At 36.7% G+C, this 22,093-nt stretch overlaps 1 long non-coding RNA gene across 2 annotated transcripts in view; it reads right to left on the bottom strand.

The window, feature by feature from the left end:
- The window catches only part of LOC131873908 (uncharacterized), a 39,758-nt gene extending 22,260 nt beyond the window's left edge, over positions 1-17,498 (bottom strand). For both annotated transcript variants that reach the window (XR_009371798.1, XR_009371799.1), the window contains exons 1-3: positions 17,125-17,498; positions 16,911-16,984; positions 13,674-13,973 (exon numbers count right to left, since the gene is read on the bottom strand). This is a non-coding gene — a long non-coding RNA (uncharacterized LOC131873908). The remainder of the gene's footprint in view (positions 1-13,673; positions 13,974-16,910; positions 16,985-17,124) is intronic.
- Between the last annotated feature and the right edge of the window lie 4,595 nt (positions 17,499-22,093).

Genomic DNA, 22,093 nt, shown 5'->3' with positions numbered 1-22,093 from the left:
TTTATCAGTCATTTCTTTCATGTTCTTGATGATATTTTTATGTCTTGAATTTCCTTGATGAGGTCTTGTTGGGGACTTTGATAACGATGAATTGTATTTGCCCCACGAATTGGTTGAGTCAAAGAAGGTGCACCACCACCAATATACTGATATGATGAGGAGGCGGGAATGTGGGATGTGAGGACCGATGCTGCAGGGATTTGTGTGATAGTTGGTTGCGGTCCGCAAACTGTTGTGATGGGATTGAATACGGCCCGGATAAAACTTGCGACATTGTTGGTAGGAAGGGAAGTTTGTGGAATAGAAATATGTGGTTGAACGGAAGGAGGTGGTATAGAAGTGTGTTGGAGAATAGATGAGATCGGATGTGATAGTGGTATAAATGGTAAGGAGGAAGAAGGTGGGATGGAGACCATGGTGGGAAGTGTTGCGGGTGGCATTGATTGAGCTTGGATGATTGATGGGGCTGCAATTGATTGAGTATGAATAATAGATGCAACACTTTGTGTGGTAGCAAGGTCTCCTTGTGGTTGTTGGGCGAGAGTGGGTCTATTAAATTCATGTGGAAGTTGAGCTCCACTTTCAAGGAGAGTTTTCAGAAGTGCAGTAGGATTGTGTTGAATAAACTTTTCCATCATCTCTTAGTTATAAGAATCCGCTAGGATTTTGGCTTTGATCTTGATTGCTAGGTTGCCCACTTTGTGTAGGATGTTGCGTGGGATCTTCCTATAGGGCACTAATGTCCGGCATGCTATATTGTTGTTCAACCATCTTTCTCTTTTAGGATCGAGTTGTGACCATACACGAATAACCTTGGAAAAGTTTGGAGGGGGAAATTTGTGATGAAAGGACATAGCAAGATATTTGTGGAATTTTGGATTTTGTCTTTTATGACAAGGGATTTTGTTGATTGGTATGGTTCTTGGATTAGACACCGGATTTGATTAGGATTTGACACCTTAGTCCTTGGATGAGGATTTTAGGTGGTGGATGCAACCACAAGTAAGGTGATGGCCAAGTTGTATAGAATTTAGACCTTGAATTGATGATTAAAAAGTCTCTCTTATACCAAGGGTTGACTAATGACCCTAAGCAAACTAAAGACGTGAGTTAAGAGTCTTGATCAACTCAAAATAATTAGGAAAAAGAAGGTGGGATGGAGACCATGGTGGGAGGTACCGCAGGTGGCATTGATTGAGCTTGGATGATTGATGGGGCTGCAATTGATTGAGTCTGAATAATAGGTGCAACACTTTATGTGGGAGTGAGGTCTCCTTGTGGTTGTTGGACGAGAGTGGATCTATTAAATTCAGGTGGAAGTTGAGCTCCACTTTCAAGGAGAGTTTTCAGAAGTGCAGTAGGATTGTCTTGAATAAACTTTTTCATCATCTCTTGGTTATAAGAATCCGCTAGGAAAGTTTGCACTTCCGGAGAGAGTTCATCTTGGCTAACCATGTTAGGATTTTGGCTTTGATCTTGATTGCTAGGTTGCCCACTTTGTGTAGTATCTTGCATGTGATCTTCATATAGGGCACTAATGTCCGACATGCCATATTGTTGTTCAACCATCTTTCTCTTTTGAGATCGAGTTGTGACCATACACGAATAACCTTGGAAAAGTTTGGAGGGGGAAATTTGTGATGAAAGGACTTAGCAAGATATTTGTGGAATTTTGGATTTTATCTTTTATGACAAGGGATTTTGTTGATTGGTATGGTTCTTGGATTAGACCCCGGATTTGATTAGGATTTGACACCTCAGTCCTTGGATGAGGATTTTAGGTGGTGGATGCAACCACAAGTAAGGTGATGGCCAAGTTGTATAGAATTTAGACCTTGGATTGATGATTAAAAAGCCTCTCTTATACCAAGGGTTGACTAATGACCCTAAGCAAACTAAAGACGTGAGTTAAGAGTCTTGATCGACTCAAAATGATTAGGCAAAAAGTCTAAATGGAATTTCACTATATGCTTCAGGAAGGGAATTTCACTATATGGTTCTTGGATTAGACCCTAGATTTGATTAGGATTTGACATCTTAGTCCTTGGATGAGGATTTTAGGTGGTGGATGCAACCATAAGTAAGGTGATGGCCAAGTTGTATAGAATTTAGACCTTGGATTGATGATTAAAAAGCCTCTCTTATTCCATTTAGACCTCATCATTAATCAATTGGCTCTCGTGCTTGAAAGGGAATCCTCTCCAAGTACCTTTTGCCTAATTATTTTGAGTCGATCAAGACTCTTAACTCACATCTTTAGTTTGCTTAGGGTCATTAGTCAACCCTTGGTATAAGAGAGACTTTTTAATCATCAATTCAAGGTCTAAATTCTATACAACTTGGCCATCACCTTACTTGTGGTTGCATCCACCACCTAAAATCCTCATCCAAGGACTAAAGTGTCAAATCCTAATCAAATCCGGTGTCTAATCCAAGAACCATACCAATCAACAAAATCCCTTGTCATAAAAGACAAAATCCAAAATTCCACAAATATCTTGCTAAGTCCTTTCATCACAAATTTCCCCCTCCAAACTTTTCCAAGGTTATTCGTGTATGGTCACAACTCGATCCTAAAAGAGAAAGATGGTTGAACAACAATATGGCATGCCGGACATTAGTGCCCTATAGGAAGATCCCACGCAACATCCTACACAAAGTGGGCAACCTAGCAATCAAGATCAAAGCCAAAATCCTAGCGGATTCTTATAACTAAGAGATGATGGAAAAGTTTATTCAACACAATCCTACTGCACTTCTGAAAACTCTCCTTGAAAGTGGAGCTCAACTTCCACATGAATTTAATAGACCCACTCTCGCCCAACAACCACAAGCAGACCTTGCTACCACACAAAGTGTTGCACCTATTATTCAGACTCAATCAATTGCAGCCCCATCAATCATCCAAGTTCAATCAATGCCACCCGCGGTACCTCCCACCATGGTCTCCATCCCACCTTCTTCCTCCTTACCATTTATACCACTATCACATCTGATCTCATCTATTCTCCAACACACATCTATACCACCTCCTTCCGTTCAACCACATATTTCTATTCCACAAACTTCTCTTCCTGCCAACAATGTTGCAAGTTTTATCTGGGTCGTACTCAATCCCGTCACAACAGTTTGTGGATCGCAACCATCACACAAATCCCTGCAGCATCGGTCCTCACATCCCACATTTCTGCCTCCTCATCATATCAGTATATTGGTGATGGTGCACCTTCTTTGGCTCATCCAATTCTTGGGGCAAATACAATTCATCATTATCAAAGTCCCCAAAAAGACCTCATCAAGGAAATTCAAGACATGAAAAATATCATCAAAGACATGAAAGAAAGGATTAATAAAAAAAAAACTTACTTGTTCGAAGAGTTTTGCCCTTGTCCTTACGACCCGTCTATATCAGTTGCACCCTACCCCTTCGGATTTGGGATCCTCAAATTCACCAAGTATGAAGGCAAAGGAGACCCCCGCGACCATGTCCGAGAATTCCACATCTTATGCCAAGAAGTCTCCTATAATGACCTTTATCTTCGCAGACTCTTTCCCAAGAGTCTCACGGGAGATGCCTGGCATGGTTCTCATCTCTACCACAAGGTTCCATTGTCTCCTTTCCAGACTTGGCAGAAAAATTTGTGGCCCACTATGCTTACAACATGGTTAATGATGTTTATATGATGGACCTATGCAATACAAAACAAAGGCCCGGAGAAACCTTTGTCAATTTCCTACAAAGATGGTGACATCTTATCAAAAAAATTCAGTGGGACATGCCAGAACAACATCAAATTGAGCTATTTCAAAAGAACTCGGTGCCTGAACTTTCGAGACCCTTAATATCCCAATGTATCAAATCCTTCCAAAAATTAACTAATAAGGGTCTCGCCCTCGAATGTGTCTTGTTGGAGGAATGAACCTTCAAACATTACCAGAAGTCGACACAAAGTTCTTCCTCTTATCATAATGACAAGCCAAAATTTTAGTCTAAAAACAAAAACGTGGTCAACGATGGTGTAACTGATGCAAAGCGGGTCCAAATCGTGGCCGCTCCTCCAAAATCCACCACCAATAATAATCAATTCAATAATCAAAACAATCAAAATCAATCCCAAAAACCTCACAACAACGTCTCAACGACCACTTTGATCGGATAACAGGACTCCAAAAGACTTCACTCCTCTGGCTGAGCCTATTGAAATGGTGTTTCAAAAACTTGTCCAAGCAGGTGTAGTGGTTTTTCTAATCACTCGCTCGTTTGACCCTAATCAACCTAAACCAAGATGGTATAATGAAAATGAGTATTGTGAATAGCATCGTATCAAGGGGCATGATACACGAAAGTGTATGAAACTGAAAATCTACATACAAGATCTCATTGATAGGGGTGAGATTGAAGTAGCAAATGCAAAACCTAGTAATAGCAATGATAAACTCAAAATGTACCAAGAACCCTTCCCGAAGCATGATAAAGGAAAAAGCTCATCATCTAACACAATGGGTTATGACTACACTAATCACGTAATTGGCTTTGATTTTTTAGTAAGTCGCATTGAACCTACAGACAATCATGTCAATGTCATAACCATCCAAAGACTTAATCCTCCTTCTTCCCAAAGCAGACCAAGTCCTGCTAGGATAGTCATTCAAGGCGCCATGTCTTCCACCTCTCATCCCCAAAATGACTGTAATGTAACTACACGCCGAGGTAAAGTCACCATCCAAGGAGTTCCTCCCCCACCAAACCCCCCACCCATGTCTTCCACCCACCGATAGGACTCCAAGAGACTTCACTCCTCTAGCTGAGCCTATTGAAATGGTGTTTCAAAAACTTGTCCAAGCAGGTGTAGTGGTTTTTCCAATCACTTGTTCGTTTGACCCTAATCAACCTAAACCAAGATGGTATAACAAAAATGAGTATTGTGAATACCATCGTATCAAGGGGCATGATACACGAAAGTGTATGAAACTGAAAATCTACATACAAGATCTCATTGATAGGGGTGAGATTGAAGTAGCAAATGCAAAACCTAGTAATAGCAATGACAAACTCAAAATGTACTAGGAACCCTTCCCGAAACATGATAAAGGAAAAAGCTCATCATCTAACGCAATGGGTTATGACTACACTAATCACGTAATCGGCTTTGATTTTTTAGTAGGTCGCATTGAACCTGCAGACAATCATGTCAATGTCATAACTATCCAAGAAGTTAATCCTCTTTCTTCCCAAAGCAGACCAAGTCCTGCTAGGATAGTCATTCAAGGCGCCATGCCTTCCACCTCCCATCCCCAAAATGACTGTAATGTAACTACACGCCGAGGTAAAGTCACCATCCAAGGAGTTCTTCCCCCACCAAACCCCCCACCCATGTCTTCCACCTGCCGATATGACCTCCTTGACCAACTTGGGAAGACCCCCACACAGATCTCCATTTTGGAACTTCTTAAGACTTCCTCGGTCCATAAAGAAATTTTGGAGCAAGCCCTTTTTGAATCACGCGTTCCTGATAACATCAACGCCACCCAATTCCAAGCCTTCATTGGAAACCTTGTTGCCCAACAGCACCTTGTATATACCTCCAAAGATGGCCCCGCAGATGAAAACCATAACAAACTTTTGCACATCGAAACTCTTATCCACAAGCATAAGGTCAAACGTATCTTGATAGACGATGGATTTGGGCTTAATCTGTGTACATACAAATTAATAAAACAATTGAAACTTTCTGAGGATCTGGTAGACACATCAGGAAGGATCACAATAAAGGCATATGATGATCTGGTAGACACATCAGGAAGGATCACAATAAAGGCATATGATGATGCGGAAAGAGTTTCAAAAGGCATGATCACCTTACCTCTTCAAGTGGGCCCCATTTCAATTGAAACCCCTTGCCAAGTACTGGATCTTGATCTCCCCTACAACATTCTCCTCGAGTGGCCATGGATTCATTCCTTGTATCAAATTCCTCTATAATGGAAGAGAGATCACTATTAAAGGTGATCCCCAACCTTTTCAATATTGCAAACTATCAGAGGGGAAGCATCTATATCATTGTCTGCTAAATAGAACCTCGCCAACGCCTCCATCTGACGCATCAAATGTTGCCTCCACTTCATCCCAACCAGAGAGTCAAATCAAGATCTTGGACAAATTGGAGGACGTCTTATTAATAAGCAACCTCCCTCTCTCTCCTAAGTCATTTGGCAAACCAAAAGAGCTCAAAAAGGACCCGAAACCAGTCATGCAATGCCAAAATACCACCTTTCAGTAATGGGGCTCACTTGATGAAGAGAGTCTCGAAGCAGATATCTCTTCATGGCTGTACCGGGAAGAGGATGAAGATGCAACAAGAATATCCAAAAAATGTACCCAAAAGCATCTGCCATAGTTGAAAAAATGGATTACAAAGGACACAACCTGAGACCAGAGGAGAAAAGAAGAAAAGCACCCATAAATCCTATCTCCTACAAATACAACAGAGGCTTAGGGTACACCTCAATGCCTAAGATTACTATCGTCGGCGCCCCTTCTAGTCCTTTGGATATCAAAAGCGCTGATGAAGACGAATTCCACAAAATGCCTTATGAATACGAGAAAGAGAATGAAAAGGGGAAAAGACCTGGTGAGGTGGATTAGTTTAATAAGCATGCAAATCAACATATAATCATATGAAATCCAAAGACATAATTTGAAATGTTCAAAACAAGGAAAAATACATATACCTCACAAACCTTATACCTTCTCCTTCGAATGGAGCTTGATGAAGTGAAAGCGCCCCTTGATGATGTTCCACTTGATTTACTGCTTTTGTTTGTTTGATGTGGATGGCTCTCCAATGTTGTGCACAATATGAAATAGATTTTAGGAGGATGATATGGATAAAAGGTTAAGTGTGGATGAGATATGATTTGAACATGATAATGTTGCTAAGATGATTTCCTAGGCTCAAAAAGGCAGCATAAGATTACTGAACTTGGAGACGAAGAATGAAGGGATGGAATCCTCAATTTATAGAAAGAAGAGAGGAAAAATGGATGGCTAGGATGGATTCAAGATGAAGGGCTAGGATTGTTTGTGAGCTCCCACAAGGCCCAAGAGAGGGTGCAGAGACCAAGAGATATGCCTTAAAGGCATTTCTTGTCTCCACACTCTTCAAGGTACATTGGGAAGACTTCCCAAGGTACCTTGAGAAGAGCAAGGTGCATTGGGAAGACTTCTCAATGTGTCTTGAGAGGAGTAAGGGATGTGACATTCCTTGAAGAATGGAGAGGAGGAATTTAAAATTCTCCAAAAAAGAATAATCATAGGGATTGGAGGAATAAGAAGGAATTAAAAATTCCTTGGGTAAGGAGATGCCTTAAAGATTGTGAGATTTTGAAAATCTCACATTCACCTAGGAAAAGAGCATTAAAAGCTAGTGGTTGGATGGAAGGGACAAGGGGTTGACTCTGTGGCTAATCATGATGATTAGCCACTAGCAACTCATTAGGAGGGGATTAGAGGAAGAATTAAGTAGGATAGGATTTGTAGGAAGATTTGACTAGGAAGAGAATGAGTGGAGAGAATTAAAAATTTGAAGAATAATGTTAAGTGTGTTTAGGGAGTTTCTAGAAGACTTTATTAGGTTAATGATGAATTAGAAAGGTGATTTGTAGGAATCATGTAGGTTAAGCTAATTAATTGATTTAGCCAAGAGGAAGATTTGTGAGGATTTAATTTTTTAGAAGAATAAAAAAAGGGATTGATTTATTAAATAAATCAGTCACATACTATAGTGACAATATTAATTATATTTAATTAATATTGAGGAGAATTTAAATTAACATAATTAATTAATTAATTATGTGAGGAATTAAAAATAATTAAGAATAATTATTTTTAAGTGTCTACAACATGCATACATACATCCATGAGATGCGTCATGCATACATGCATATATGCATCCATACATACATACGTCCATGCATATATCCATACATACATGCATGCATCAATACATCCATGCATAGTCCGTACATCCATACATAAATGCACACATCCATAAATACATACATCAATAAATCCATACATACATGCATACATCAATGCATACATCAATGCATCCATCCATATATGCATACTTCCAAATATCTATGTACATATACATTACATGCATATGTGATAAATTCATGCATACATTCATTCATACACATCATACATGAATACATTCATACATGCATACATCTATGCATAATACAACCATACATGAATACATGCATGCATGCATACATCTATGCATAATACAACCATACATGAATATATACATGCATGCATGGATGGATGGATGCATACATACATGTAAATATCCAAGCATCCATACACATGAATACACGCATACATGCATTAAACCATATATGAATACATACAATACATTACATGCATACATAAATCCATGAGATGCGTCATGCATATATGCATCCATACATTCATTTATACACATCATACATGAATACATTCATACATGCATACATCGATGCATGCATACATTCATTCATACTTGCATCCATGCATTCATTCATACACACATACACATATGCATGCATACAACCATAAATGCATGCATGCATCAATACATCCATGCATAGTGTGCACATCCATACATAAATGCACACATCCATAAATATATATCTATGCATACATGCATTACATGCATATGTGCATAAATTCATGCATACATTCATTCATACTTGCATCCATACATTCATTCATACACACATACACATATGTATACATGTGTGTATACACACATCAAATGTAACCATCCATAGATTCATACATACATTCATGCATGCGTCAAATGCATACATCCCAATGACATCCAACTATCATCACTATCTCAAAACAAAAACCCATCATGTAACTAATATATCTCACCTGGTGCTTCATTCAAAATCCATACAATCATGTGAAAGAATTAATATCACTCAACCACGATGCATAAACAAGCACATCATATGCATAATATAGTTTGATGCAACCTTCAAATAAAACTCATAAACTCAATTGGAAATGTCATTATTACTTGCAAACAAAACCCATCATGCAACTACACCATACACCTAATATAGTTTGATGCAACCTTCAAACTTGCATCCATTCAAATTCATGCATACATTCATTCATACTTGCATCCATACATTCATTCATACACACATACACATATGTATACATGTGTGTATACACACATCAAATGTAACCATCCATAGATTCATACATACATTCATGCATGCGTCAAATGCATACATCCCAATGACATCCAACTATCATCACTATCTCAAAACAAAAACCCATCATGTAACTAATATATCTCACCTGGTGCTTCATTCAAAATCCATACAATCATGTGAAAGAATTAATATCACTCAACCACGATGCATAAACAAGCACATCATATGCATAATATAGTTTGATGCAACCTTCAAATAAAACTCATAAACTCAATTGGAAATGTCATTATTACTTGCAAACAAAACCCATCATGCAACTACACCATACACCTAATATAGTTTGATGCAACCTTCAAACTTGCATCCATTCAAATTCATGCATACATTCATTCATACTTGCATCCATACATTCATTCATACACACATACACATATGTATACATGTGTGTATACACACATCAAATGTAACCATCCATAGATTCATACATACATTCATGCATGCATCAAATGCATACATCCCAATGACATCCAACTATCATCACTATCTCAAAACAAAAACCCATCATGTAACTAATATATCTCACCTGGTGCTTCATTCAAAATCCATACAATCATGTGAAAGAATTAATATCACTCAACCACGATGCATAAACAAGCACATCATATGCATAATATAGTTTGATGCAACCTTCAAATAAAACTCATAAACTCAATTGGAAATGTCATTATTACTTGCAAACAAAACCCATCATGCAACTACACCATACACCTAATATAGTTTGATGCAACCTTCAAATAAAACTCATAAACTCAATTGAAAATGTCATTATTACTTGCAAACAAAACCCATCATGCAACTAAATGGTGTCATTATTACTTGCAAACAAAACCCATCATGCAACTACACCATACACCTAATATAGTTTGATGCAACCTTCAAATAAAACTCATAAACTCAATTGAAAATGTCATTATTACTTGCAAACAAAACCCATCATGCAACTAAATGGTGTCATTAGAACCTTCATGTAAATGTCATACAATCATCATGTAGAAGCATCAATATCACTCAACCATGATGCACAATAATTAACTTCCAAAAAGAATCCATACAAAATCAGTTAAATCTTCAATCAAAGTCCAAACAAAATCCAAACAACTTATTGAGGCTTAAATTAAAAAGTCACATAATCATCATATTGTTTGTTATATTATTTCATATATGTTCTACCCTTGATGCCCATCCAAACAACTTATTGAGGCTTAAATTAAAAAGTCACGTAATCATCATATTGTTTGTTATATTATTTCATATATGTTCTACCCTTGATGCCCATCCAAACAACTTATTGAGGCAATTAAAAAGTCACATAATCATCATATTGTTTGTTATATTATTTCATATATGTTCTACCCTTGATGCCCACCATATGTCTATCCATACGAATCATCAAACATAAGAGTCATTGTCACTCAACCATGAATCATGAACAAATACATCAAACATCCTATATGAACTAAATAATGTCATTAGAAGCTTCATGTAAATATCATACAATCATCATGTAGAAGCATCAATCAATATCACTCAACCATGAATACATCAAGCTTCCTATATGGTGATTTAATCAAATTCCATTTTACCCTAAGACATACACAAAGTCATCATAAAAATCAATGCCATTAGACCCTTGACAAAAAAGCTATATAATTAATGACAATAACATTATCAACCTTAATGCACATGAATACCAAACACTCCATAATGGTTATATGTAGATTAGTTACACAAATTTCAAACAAAACCCTAATACATATACACAAAGTCATCATAAAAATTAATGCCATTAGACCCTTGACAAAAAAGCTATATAATTAATGACAATAACATTATCAACCTTAATGCACATGAATACCAAACACTCCATAATGGTTATATGTAGATTAGTTACACAAATTTCAAACAAAACCCATAAGACTCAAATCCCTCACATGTAATCAAACAAAACCCATACAACTCTTAATGAAATTAATACACCCTTTACAAAAAAAACAAAAGATATATAGTTATAGTACAAAAGAGTGAATACCACTCCACTAACCATGATGCATTAAAATTAAAAAATTAAAAAAATTAAAAAATATATAAGATAGTATCTTAAATAAATAAAACTATGAGATAAAACCCTTACATCCTCTATTTTTGAATTCTAAGCCTGAAAAATGAAAAATAAAAGTACTTATCAAGAGTACTTATCAAGGGGTCCCTTATCAAGCTCGCATTATGAGAAAGACAACTCTTAATAGTGGACCTCCACTGTGACATAACTTCAACTTTTCATATAAAATATGTAACTGGACCTCCACTGTGACATAACTTCAACTTTTCATATAAACTATGCAACTGGACCTCCACTGTGACATAACTTCAACTTTTCATATAAACTATGCAACTGGACCTCCACTGTGACATAACTTCAACTTTTCATATAAAATATGCTATCTAAGCAACACAAAAGAAACTATCAAGAATAACATTGTGGCTAGGATACAAATTGCAGTTAACAAAGGCAAAAGCCCAGAAGAAGTAAACGAGGAAAAACAATAGAATGACGAAGCTAAAAGTACTTCTACACAAACTCATAACATGCGATAGATATATATTAATGGGAGCTTGAACTCTGGCAACATGTGGATGGATTGCTTCAGCCATCAAAATGTCTATCATTGTATAGCTAATATAAAATTGCAATATCCTAATACCCTTCTTATGTTGGCATTGATCCTTCGAGAAAACGGGCAGAAGCAACTGTTTGTGTGTTATTGCCAAGTTTCAAGACTAACTGCGGATCTCACACATTAATTGATTACGAAATTTTGTAATTTTGTTAAGTTTTTAAGTCTTTTCTAATCATAAGTCTGATCCTTTTTCCTGTTCTTTTTCCCAGTTAAGTTCTTACTCCAGTCATAAGTCTGATTCATGTGGCTATGCTTCTTTAAGAATTTTTTTTAAACAAAATATAGAGGAATAGAGATACTATAGGCAAACCTTCAAAGATTGTTCGCTTCCCATACTTCATCGTTATTACACACAAATATACAACACCTCTCCAGGGGCTTTCAAGTTTCAACGTAGCACCCCAGGTTGTGTAAATATAGCATGTGCTGGAAATGAGAAATATAGGTTGTTGACGGATAAGTAGGTGGAGATCAGATATTAGAGACAGAAAAACGAGATAGATAAGTTTATTATTACCTGGCCAGCTGCCAGCAACAACAGCTGGCGTCCCAGGTTGCAAATGCATCAAAGGGACCGGTAGTCCTTGTGATCATGTCAAGGGGTACCTTTGATATATCTTATGCAAAGGATGATGACAAAATTGCAGATGTTATTTATGGACGAAAAAATCCTGGCAAATATATGTGTGATTTTCTTATTTGCACAATCAAATATCAGAAAACAGATTCATTCTTGCATTTTGGCTGGAAAATATTCTAGGAGACAAGAATCTCTTTTTTGAAAGTTATATCTAGAATCGACTCTGTTTGGTTCACGTGCATGAGGTTAGTGAGGAGCAGTAGAAATTATCTAAAAAATCTAATTCCTTTCAAGGTTAAGATTCTCTAACCCTTTTCACAGCTGAGAAAAATTGTGCAAATCCCATCATGCTAGGAATGTGCACTTTCCTACAAATTGAAATTGCTCATGCAAATCTGTTCAAACGGTGCTTATATCGTTACCTGGGTAAAATCATATTTTCAAATGGCTACCTTAAAATGCAAGTAATTCTTAACATTTTTTAAGTAAGAATGAAAAGATCTCCAACCTGTTTTATGATTACGGTATATTTTTATCACCCTTGTGAAATGATAACTATCCCAAAACATGGGAATCTTATTTGTAAGAACGGTCTCAACCCAATTTATAATGTATGAAGGTAAAATCAAGATTCAAACTCAGAAAAGATGGGATTACAAAAAGGCTTGTTGCGGATGTTAGGTTAAACCCCAAACAAGCACCAATCAAATGCTTGCTAAATTTGTAAAATTTGGAACAATTCTGTTAATTGCAGAATCCTTCTTTATTAATGCATAAGAGTTTGTTAAGATTCCCATGAATAACATGAATATGAGGCCAGATCCAGCCACAGGATATCCTGGCCGAACTGGAAAAACTATTTACACGTTTGGCGATGGTCTGAGTTATGCAAAGTCATGAGCAGGATCATATGATGAGTAATCAACAATAGTGTGGTGCGATGACACAGAGAGGTACATAGTTTAACTTTATATAGTCACAATTATTTAGAAATTAGAATTATTATTTTGGATAGGTGGGAAAGCTGAAAACAATTAGTTGATATGAATCTATAATATATATCTGTGTAGAAACACAAACCCTAGCTGTAAGGTTGAGATTTTCATTCATGCCAAATTAAACTAAGGAATCCAGCTTACCAGAAAATTACATCTTCTCCAGACTAAGTTGTGTGCCATCTTCTCTCAAATCCAGCATTACATCCAGAAAATCATTCACTTCATTACCGCTGCACTGCATATCAGCCCTCTGTGCTAGTCGCTACTTTTAGTGCATAGCTCCTTCCCTGTCAACTTAAGGGCTTCCCATACCACGCCTCTAAACTCTGCAGCTTGTTCAGAGCCTGGCTCAAACAGTTCTTTTCCGCAAACCATCTGAGCCATAAAGCATACAAGCTCTTTCACCGATGTTCACACTATTATTCCCCTGTTTATAATCCCCTGCATAGCATCCAGCCTTTTGGCACTAAAAATCTTTGTATTGCAGATCTTTCTAAGCAAGAACGAATGAGGGCCATTATTCCATAATGTGAAAAGTATTCTGCTTATTTATGATTATCTGTTTTTCATCCTAAATTTAGTCTAATTATGGAATACTCTGTTACAAAAAAGATGGTTCTTATCTTTTCCTAATCAATTTTTGGAAAGGACAAATGACCTCCTTTAAATTGATGAAGAGAAGGAAAAAATAATTATATTCATATCAACAAATGATAAAAATAGATCAATACAACTTAAATATGCAGTCGTATAAAAATGAAGCTCCGAAAAGAGGCTAGCCCATAAACGAAAGCATAAACGAATCTAGCTACCAAAGGGGATGAATCTAAATCCAGAAAACCCATTAACATGTCAAAATGAATGCATTATAGAACTCATTTGAGTAAAATTATAAGTATTAGAATCTATATATTCTCTAAATACATTGGTATTGTGTATTGCAGATTATTTTTTATTTGAACAGCCATTGTGGTTGGCAGCACTAGTACTTCAAGAATGAAAGAGTAATTTTTACTTCCATTTTATTTGAAAAATCAAATGTATTTTATTTTCTTTGATTTAAAAGCATGGAAATGGGAAGAGGGCGCACTAACAAATCTTACCTTTGAGGTTTCAGAAACCTATGTCATGTACGTCTGTGTGAAGAGAGAGATGGTTCTTGTGATAATGGTCATATATACAAATATCATCTTTGGCCTGTACACAATATTTCTGAATCTTGATTTTATGTTTAGTTCTATGTACTTGTCTGTACTCCGAGTAAATAAAAGCACAATCTTTAAATTACAGAAAACATCAAAGAAATTGTAATGTACTTAGACTGACGCCCCTTTTATATGTACAACATAAGTGAGCGAGTGATGTGGGTTAATACTAAGTATAGCTAATTAAGTTAATTGGTGGTTGCAGGTATGTGGATCCATGTGGGCTATTATATTTGGACCTCAGCTGCCGAGCCTCCCATTTGCATTTGCATCCTTAAGATGGGATGCATAAATCGTATTACTGGACATTAGAGCAGAAATTACCTTCTATAGATATAATCTCTTGTCACTGGTGCTGGAACATCTAAAGCTCAAGGGCAACAGACACCTAAGGTTTAGTGATATTACCACAAAGATTACTGTATATACTACCTAAGCTTCATTAGTCCTCTCTCTATAGCTTGATCACATTTCATTACTTGAAGGGTAACCAGTTATGCATCTTTTGTGTAGAATTTAACTTACATTTTAAAGTCCATGTTTTATAAACTCTCCTACAGGCCCAAGATGTTTTGTGGTGAGACCACTACAGTTTGCAGTCTAGTGCGGGGCTGTTGTTTCATGTACTTTTCTTGGAGGTCAGAGTTCGAAGGCACTTTTCAAAAACAAGAAGACAGAGAGAGGCTATGTTTTCTTGTGAAAATGTGAATAATTTCATTGAATGCCTAGTGGATTTTGTAATGTATATATATTACACTTTTTATATAAAGACATCATCCAAATGGAGAGATGCAGTTGTACCAATTTATAATTCTTTTTGGAGGGCTGATGCTTCTGCTAGCCCAAATGCTGATAAATATAAATTTAGAATCTCTGCTGTTGTGCTTTTCTTTTACTGCAAGCACTGTGGGAGGATCCATCCATGCAGGTTGGTCTTAACTCTTCACTGATTTGCCCCTGCTTGAATTTGGTTCTGCTACAGATCTCGGCTAAATCCTAGTTTGTGCTGGGTGACTTTTCACTTGAATACTTTTAGCAATAAATCTGCGAAACTGTTGATATTTATTAATTGTTTGGATAATAATATTTGATTAGTGGTATTTGAAGAATGTTATTGTTTCTCTGGATCTTCTGCCATCTGATGCAACTTGGTTCTCTTCTTCATCCAGTTTGAAATACTGTGATGGATGATTTTAGCAAGGGTTTACAACGTAACAAAGTAAAGCATGGATAGATGGATAGATATTTAATGCATGTGTTGTGAAGATTAACAACGTAACAAAGTAAAGCAAATAGAACAACACACTTAGTCCTTGTTACGTGGCAATGTCATAGAAGCCTGTCCTATCCCAGGCTGTAGCATTGCTGCAGATTGGAGGGGAAATTTAGTGAAGTGCAGGGGCGAGGAATTAGGAGAATGGCTGGATAAGGCAAACCTGATGGGAGAGGTGAGAGCACCGTTGCCAAGGCAGGGACTACAGCAAGTATTTTTCAAGTCTTTCAAACCTGATAAACTTACAGATAATTCATCTTATTCAGATGACATTGCAAGTGGAAACAAACATGGTCTCATGGAATTGTAGAGGTTGTAGAGTATGTAGAAAATGGAAAAATAGAAATATATATGTGTGTGTATGGAGGAATAAAGGTCACTGACAGGTGAGAATCTAAATTCCACAACAAATTGTCAACATCCTCCGTGTTGCCAAAAAAGGAGAGCTTGGAATGAACTATGGGCAATCTATCAAGCTCCAGACGATGGAGAGGAAGTACTATGAAGGAATATGGTGGGGCATGAAGAGGGGAAATGGAAGAGAATTGAAAAATAAGAGAGAGGAGACCTAGAATGTGAGGGAGGAAGAGGAGACAATAATACCCAAGTGAGAAATGAGCCAGAAAAACAAACAGTAAAATATAATATAAAAATAATACCCAAGTGAGAAATGAGGCAGAAAAACACACAAGTCATAAAATAAATAGTTAATGAATTTTCTAAAAATTGCTTATCAAAACTAACCCAAAATCATATCAACCATTCTAATACTCTTATAACACAATATTACAATACACAAATTTTTCCTTACAAAATAAGGACAAAATGCCGAATCCCTGATTAAATAAAAGTCTATGAAATAGAAACTTTTAAGTACACGCTCAGAATGGATTTACTAACCTTTTGATTAGAAACCAGAAGAAGCTTTGAAGATTTCCCATCGCCACATCCGTTTGCAAATATATCTTCTTCTTCTGCATAGAAACCAGAAGAAGCTTTGAACCATGAAAATACGCACAAAATGCCTAACTAGAAAGGTAAAGAGAATTTCTGATTAAATAAAAGTCCACGAAATAGAAACTTTTAAAATTGCGCTCGGAATCGATTTACTAACCTTTTGATCATAGACAAAGATGTCCCATCACCACATCCGTCTACGAATATTTCTTCTGCTTAGAGAGCAGAGGAAGCTGAAGAAGTACACAATTTAAACTTCTGTCGCAAATTTGATCTCTGCCATGCAACCCTCACAAGAAAAACCCACAAAACAAAAAAACAACCAAGAAATAAAAAAACACGCACAAAAATCAACACAGAAAGAAACGGGACACATTCAAATGCGTGGCCACGCTGAAACAAAACTAAGCATCTCACACACAATCACTGAAAGGACAAACAATCAATCAAAAACAGAACAAATGGAAACCCTGGCGTTGCAGCGCTGAACAAAATCTGTACTCCTCTTAACAGATTATATAGCTAACTTCTTTAGCCTATAGCTTTTTCGCCTTTTTCCTTTTAACGGTAATGTTTTTTGTCTTTACCTCTAACGGTACACTTTTTTCAATTTTATTGTTTTTTCAAGGGAATATGAGCTGGCATCCAAACATTCTAAGGGCAGGTCCCCATGCGGTTACTTAGCTTAGTTTGGCTAGCAGTAACTGCTCCATTTTTTTTGCATCAATTTGTGGAGCTGGTGGCCCCATGAATGTCAAATTTGGCTGCTTATAAAATAAGCAATCATCTTAAATTACATTATTAAAAGAAAATCTTTAATGCTAATTGATCACATAAATTCTGGAAAAAAATTAGAAACAAATAAAGATGTGTAAGAATTTGTTTAACAATATAATATAATTTAAATGTTACATTGAAAGTGAAGTTCAAATTTAGATTTCAATAAAAAATTAGTTGTATAGCTTTCTACATGTTTGATTGTGTGCTTTAATTAAGTATTATGATATTTCAATTAAGTAGTTTATAAGAGAGGTAAAATCAGTATGTAAGAAAGTGTAACTTCAATTTTTAAAAAAATTAAAAGAATAAATAAAAAATAATAATATATTATATTTCAATTTTTTTTTTTTTAAATAAATTTATTCAACAATAATATATTATATCTTTGAGTCATTCTGTCAAACAATTTACATGAAAATGGCTAGATTAAACTCTTGGAAAAAAACTTTTTATTTTCCATTTTTCTTGCCATGCTACAATAAATTTATTCAACAATAATTTTTTTAAAAGTAAGAGCAATCATTGCCGTCCACAAGGATACGTCTCTTTGAATCATTCTGTCAATTCACATGTCTTGTTTTGGATATAGATCTAATTGTTGGACATGAAATGGCTAGATTAAACTCTTGGAAGGTAGAAATACTTCAAAATCTTTTTATTTTCCATTTTTCTTGCCATACTACAATTTGTCAGTTTGTTTCACCATTTTTTTAAGGGACTCCAAGAACATTTTCTCGTGAGGACACGCATGTATAATTGTTTATGTACAATGTCCACTCTGCTTTAAGAAGACTAAACTAAGATGCATCAAACTTCACTCCTTGCAATTAATAGTTGAAACAGTTCAACCGATAAAGAAGGAAATTAAACATCCTAAAACTTGTACAACATTTGATTGGAAATTTTTATTGGTTAATATAGTGTGATTAATAAAACCTAATGTGATTAATAAAACCTAATGAGTCATATAGAATATCTACTTAAGAACAAATAAATATAATCTAAAAACTTAAAGTTTGTAAATATAGATAACTATCAATATAATAAATAGAAATAGGATAATGTTGTCCTTTCTCTTTCATTTATTTATGTAAACGCTAATCATAAAAAATAGTTAGAAAACCAATCAACTTCACTACATTGATCATAATTGTAATCGTAACCTTGATTCTAACCCTAATCTTAATTGTATCACAAAACTCAATATAACCCAAATTTTATTGTAACTACGGTTACCTTAATTCTAATACCCTTATTCGATCCCACTTGCAACCTTTTAGATGTAATTGTCAATTATTATTATTTGAAATTTATATTATTTGAAATTAAGTTTATGTGAAATTATTTTTAACTTTGAATTTTGTAAATTCACATAACTTAAATTATACAAAATTAATCGTAACCTTAAAATTTGGAAAATTATTTTTATTTTTTATTTTTTTAGATGCAACTTGTGGCATCTGGACCACCCATAAATTTACAATTTTATGATTAATAAGTTATTTTAATATCTTATTTTTATTAATATTTGAATTTTGTTATTTCTTATTAATCATAACAAAATATTTTTTTGTTATTACTATATTATCATTATTTAAAAAATGATAATAGTAAGTATAATTTTGAATGTAGATAATATTAAATTAGTAGACATCTCTATGTGGCTACCTAGCCCTTAGACTGCAATAGTTACCCTAGAAAACAATTGGCGATGCTTCCAGGTGTGTAACCTTGGAATCTATAATGGTTTATGGTTCCCCACATGCTCATGGGGTTGTGGTTGTGGTTGTAAGTTGTGTCCATTTTGATATAGTTGCTTCACAAATGGAGGCCTAATTAGCCCTTTAGGACAGTTGGTCATCACCGGGTGCAAACCTTTCCTTGTCAGATCTTGACTTCTCCTTTTGAGGGATTATGTAAGACCATAAAGGGTATCTGAATCAGTGATTTGTTTGCCAGGGTATTTGGAAAAGTTTCGACTTAAGGTCCCATTACCCGTCTCTAAGGGCTACAAGCAAATAGGCCTAATTGTGAAGGTGTCATAGGGAATTGGGTTAAATCCTTCAAACCAGTGTTTGATCTGATCCATGTGAGTATTGTATGATCCCAAATAGGTGTTGTGAAGGTCAAGAACCTTAGGAGGCTTCATGATGCATAATGGAGCAAGTTACCCAATTTGAGTAGTATGAACCATGGAGTGAAATGAGAAGTTGGAACTAAGATTGTAGAGCCTTGCTTTGTAGGATCCTTTTGGTGTTTTGAGGGGTCAGTGTCATACATCTTGAAGTGTTTGTTAAGATACAAGGAGGGCTTTGCATCAATGTATGTATATATGTTTGTATACATGCATGTAACGCTTCTTTTCCTCTCTCTCTCGTCTTCCTTCCCCATCACCGTATTTGTCTATTTTGAGCCCTAATTATCCTCCTTGAGTTCTATCTCATCTCTCTCCCCCTCACACTTCTCTCTCTGCTGAGTCTCTCACCCTTTTCGCCTTCTCGTTCTCTCTCTACCTCATGTCTCTCACCCTCTCCTCTTTCTCCCGCTCTCTCTCTCTCTCTCTCTCTCTCTCTCTCTCTCTCTCTCTCTCTCTCTCTCTCTCTCTCTCCTTTTCCCAATTACCCTTTCTCTCCCTCTCCCCCTCTCCTTTTCCCAATCTTCCTCTCTCTCCCTCTCCCCTTTTCCCAATCTCCCTCTCTCTCCCTCTCCCCCTCTCCTTTTCCTAATCTCCCTCTTTCCCTCTCTCTCTCTCTCTCTCTCTCTCTCTCTCTCTCTCTCTCTCTCTCTCCTTTTCCTAATCTCCCTCTTTATCCCTCCCCCCCTCTACTTTTCCAAATATGCCTCTCTCTCCCTCCCTCCATCCCCTTCTCCTTATCCTATCTCTCTCTCTCTCTCTCTCTCTCTCTCTCTCTCTCTCTCTCTCTCTCTCTCTCCTTTTCCTAATCTCCCTCTCTATCCCTCCCCCCTCTACTTTTCTAAATATGCCTCTCTCTCTCTCTCTCTCTCTCTCTCTCTCTCTCTCTCTCTCTCTCTCTCTCTCTCTCTCTCTCTCTCTCCTTTTCCCAATCTCCCTCTCTCTCCCTCTCCCCCTCTGCTTTTTTGAATCTCCCTCTCCTTCCATCCCTTTTTAGTTATCCTATTCTCTCTCTCTCTCTCTCTCTCTCTCTCTCTCTCTCTCTCTCTCTCTCTCTCTCTCTCTCTCTCTCCCCTTTGAATCTCCCTCTCTCTCCCTCTCCCTCCATCCCCCTTTCCTTATCCTCTCTCTCTCTCTCTCTCTCTCTCTTTATCCTATTCTCCCCATCTTCGCCCTCCCTATCCCTCTCTCCCAATCTCCTCTCTCTCTCTCTCTCTCTCTCTCTCTCTCTCTCTCTCTCTCTCTCCCAATCTCCCTCTCTCTCCCTCTCCCCCTCTCCTTTTCCCAATATCCCTCTCTCTCTCTTCCCCTCTCCTTTTCCCAATCTCCCTCTCTCTCCCTCTCCCCCTCTCCTTTTCCTAATCTCCCTCTCTCCCTCTCCCTCCATCCCCCTCTCATTATCCTACTCTCTCTCTCTCTCTCTCTCTCTCTCTCTCTCTCTCTCTCTCTCTCTCTCTCTCTCTCCCTTCTCTTTCTTTCCCTATCTCTCCCTCTCTTCCTATCCCCTTCTCTCTTTGTCTCTAACTCTCCCTCGCTCCCCCTCTCCTTATCTCTCTCTCTCTCTCTCTCTCTCTCTCTCTCTCTCTCTCTCTCTCTCTCTCTCTCCCTCCCCTCTTCCTATTTGGTTCCTAGTTCTATATAACCCATACGGGTTCTGCAGAAGTAAGACAAAATCTTCTAGTTTTGCATAACCCGCGGGTTTCTAAAAAGTATAATGTTCCTCAAAACCCATACTATAATATAATATAATATTCCTCAAAGCTAGTACTGGTTTTGAGGAACTTTTGATTTTTTATTATATAATATAATGTTCCTCAAAACCAATACGGGTTTTGAGGAACTTTTGATTTTTTATTATAAATTATAATGTTCCTCAAAACCCGTACAGGTTTTGAGGAATTTTTGATTTTTTATTAGGAACGTTTTATTTTTTTAATTGCTTTTGGCTAGGATTGGTGTTACCGAGCCTAGCACATTTTTGAATTTCTCGAACACGCACAGGTTATGAAATATTTTTATTTTTTTTCCATGTGGCCACTTTTCTGTTCACCATCTTGGTGCACTTACCCAACAATCAAGCATTGGAGGCCATCATCAATACCTCAGAGTATGTTGATGTTCATGGATTGGAGACTGCATATGAAGTTTGGAAGAAATTGGAAGTAATCTATGGCGGTGATGAGCATGTAAAGATTGCCAAGGAAGAGAGTCT

This window comes from Cryptomeria japonica, chromosome 1 (assembly GCF_030272615.1).
Source record: "Cryptomeria japonica chromosome 1, Sugi_1.0, whole genome shotgun sequence".
NCBI lineage: Eukaryota > Viridiplantae > Streptophyta > Pinopsida > Cupressales > Cupressaceae > Cryptomeria > Cryptomeria japonica.
Note: the sequence above shows the minus strand (reverse complement) of the source record. Positions and strands in the feature narration are given on the sequence as shown.